Source organism: Rhinolophus ferrumequinum, chromosome 11 (assembly GCF_004115265.2).
Source record: "Rhinolophus ferrumequinum isolate MPI-CBG mRhiFer1 chromosome 11, mRhiFer1_v1.p, whole genome shotgun sequence".
Taxonomy (NCBI): Eukaryota; Metazoa; Chordata; class Mammalia; order Chiroptera; family Rhinolophidae; genus Rhinolophus; species Rhinolophus ferrumequinum.
In genome coordinates, this window is record NC_046294.1 from 27759667 (window position 1) to 27762951 (window position 3285).

Genomic DNA, 3285 nt, shown 5'->3' on the forward strand with positions numbered 1-3285 from the left:
ATCAGAAGTACAACAGAAGCTCTAAATGGACCAATTTGCGTCAAGTGTTCATCCCTATACCATCTCTCAGGAGAGGGAGGCCACTCCTGTGTCAGTGTTCATCAAAATCCCAAAGACTGAGAAAATGCAAAAGTGGTACTTTCTGAAGGGGAAGTCAGAGTGCTATAACCAGAAAATAGAACCAAAGGAATATTTGTTTACTACTAAAGGTAAGGATAAAAGAATTCAATGTGAATTCAGTGAAAGATAGTGACAAAAAAACGGAGGTAAAAATTAAACACCTGCTTTCCTAGTGTTGCCTCTTCATTCACTTTCACTCAGGAACCTACATCAAGATGTTTACAAGGGGAGAAGTAGGTCTAGATAACATTTCTTCTCCATTTTCTTCTTGCCTTTCTAACCAACTTATAGATAAGTCCTACATGCTGATACTTTGTGTTCTGTATTTGACACTTTAATTGAACTATATCAAAACTTTAAAGAAGAGAGTCATATTCCAAATCTCCAAGCAATTGGCAATGAATGGCATTACCTGTACCTACCTATAAGCTTTGGGGGCAGAAAAGAAAGCAGAGAGACAGAAAAGGTTACAAGACACAAACAAGAACAATAATGAAGGAAAATTACAATTATCCTAAATTCTAGGCCACCAGAATGGATAGGGAAGAAAAAGAAAATAGCATACATATTTACAAAATAAACCAACCACTACGCAGTCTAATATGCAAGAGAAAGTCATCATAATCCTTCCTTATGATAACTTTAATAAATGGCTTTGTTAGGTTGTAGTTTTATTTTTCCCCAATTAGCTCTCTAATATGAGTTTATCCTGATAAACAAAGTATCCTATACCTTAAATGCTTCTGTTACTGAGATGTCTGAGGCACCAAGCCTAGACAGACAGACTGACAATGTCTCCCCATGATCCCAATGTAATAAGGCTGGTTGAGTTAAACAAGGCAAATATGTTTGATTCATCTATAAAAAACGTGAAAAAAATCTGAAAACAATAATTTTTAAGGAGTACAAAGAAAGTAGGAACTGTTAGTGACAAGGGATTTATTATAAATGACTATATCTTACTTTGTATGAATGTAGGTAAAGGCCTCAACAAGCTAAGTTAGAGTGACTTCATAAGAGCAGTGAAAAATATATTTGTCTAAACTCTGTCTGACACAATCAAATGATTAAATTGGATGTGAAAGAGAAAGAAAAAATACACAGATAAACCTGTGAAGCCGACTGTTCTTATGGAAGACTGCAGGTCTGATATGAGAACAAAGTGTAGGCGGTGCCCAGTGATTCACTCATGAAACCGATTGGGAACAAGCAGGAAATAGCATTTATAACCCTAGATGCATGTATTTTTAGAGCCTGGATAATAAAGCGAACTTGAGAGTTTGATACTAAATGACATCTTTTATCAACTGATCAAATTCTATCTATAGCTATATTTTTATGTATGTGTGGATATACATAGTTTTTATGTGTTGAGAATGATCTTCAGACTAAACAAACAAAAAAAAGCACAATGAACAGTATCAGTAAGAGGGGCTTCCCGTTATGGGTAGTTGGATGAATTATAGCAAAGCACCCATTGAGTTAAATGAGGCTACATTTTAAGACTACTAAAAACTTGCATTTAAAATTACTATGCTGTTTTCAATCATCTTGAACCATCATAGAGAAATGGGCTTGGTGCCACAAGGCTGCAAATAAACAGCAGTAGTTCTTATTTTTAAAAAGGGACAGTAATTAGCTACATACCAACTTTAGACTTGCAAGCCTGAGATGAATCTTAAGCACAATTAACCAATTGTTAAAGAAATGGAGCTCTCTGCTGTTCCCTGTTCCACAGAGAGCCACGTATTTTTGTGCAGTGCCAGCTGAAACCCTGAGACACTGTGGTAAAGTTCAGAGTAAGTAGATTTGGGCATATTGAGCATCTGGTCAGCAGGGTTGTTTTCAACTCTGGCAAAGTAGATATTGTCATCATCAATGACCCCTCCAGTGACCTCAGCGATATGGTCTACATGTTTCAGAATGATTCCACCTATGGCAAGTTATGGCACAATCAAAGCTGAGCATGGGAAGTGTGTTATCGATGGAAGGCCCATCTCCATCTTTCAGGAAAGAGCTCCTACCTACATCAAATGGGGTAATGCAGTTCTAACTATGTTATGGAGTCCACGGGTATCTTCACTACCTTGGCGAAAGTTGGGGTTCACTTGAAGGATGGAGCCAAAAGGGTCATCATCATCCCTGTGCCTTCTACAGATGCCCCCATATTCAGGCATAAACCACGAGGGGTATGACAATACCTTCGAGATTGTCAGCAATGCCTCTTCCACCACCAACTGCTTTGCCCCTCTGGCCAAGGTTATTCATGACAACTTTAGCATCATGGAAGGAACTCATGACCATCACAGACAACCATAAAATTGTGATGGCCCCTTTGGGAAGCTGTAGCATGATGGCCAACTGTATCCCCAGAACATCCTCCCTGCTTCTACTGGTACTGCCAAGGCTGTGAGCAAGCTCACCCATGAACTGACTGGAACGCTTCACTAGCATGGCCTCCTGTGTCCCAGCCCCATTGTGCCAGTCAGAGGTCAGACCTATAGTCTGGATAAAGCTACCAAATATGATGACATTAAGGCAGAGAAGTCTAAATGCCTACAATGAGGGCCAGGCTTTTTCCTGTGACTTTAACACTGACACCCACTCTTTCACCTTTGATGCTGGGCCTGGCATTGCCTTCAATGAGCACTTTGTTGATCTCATTTCCTGGTGTGATAATGAATTTAGCTATAGTAACAGGATGGTGGGCCTTATGGTCCACATGGCCTCCAAGGGATAACAGCCTCCTGGAGTTATCAGACTCAGTGAAAGCACAAGAAGGAAGAAAGTAGCCCAGAGCTGCTGGGGAGTCATTGCCCAACTCAAACCTCCAACACACTTAGACTCTTCCATCCTCCACAGTTTCCATCCCAGATCTCCTAAAGAAAGGGAGGACCTTAGGGAGCCCTACCTTATCATGTATCATCAATAAAGTACCCAGTGAAAAAGAACCTTTCAGCACCTACTGTGTGCTAGGCTTGTGCTAATCCCTTGACATGAATTTCATCCTCACAATGACCAATGAAATAGACAGTCTTCTTATTTTGCATCACCTAAATTGAAAAATTTGCCAAAGGTGACCAAGCTATAAATAGAAAGTTTAAGTTTTTAAAATTTGCAAATTACATGAAGCTGGAGAAAGAACAATTATATTGGATTACAGAA

The 3285-nt window shown here is 39.5% G+C and overlaps 1 pseudogene; it reads left to right on the plus strand.

The window, feature by feature from the left end:
• The first annotated feature begins 1910 nt into the window (after positions 1–1910).
• LOC117029661 (glyceraldehyde-3-phosphate dehydrogenase-like) lies at positions 1911–2860 on the plus strand (annotated as a pseudogene).
• The last annotated feature ends 425 nt before the right edge of the window (positions 2861–3285 follow it).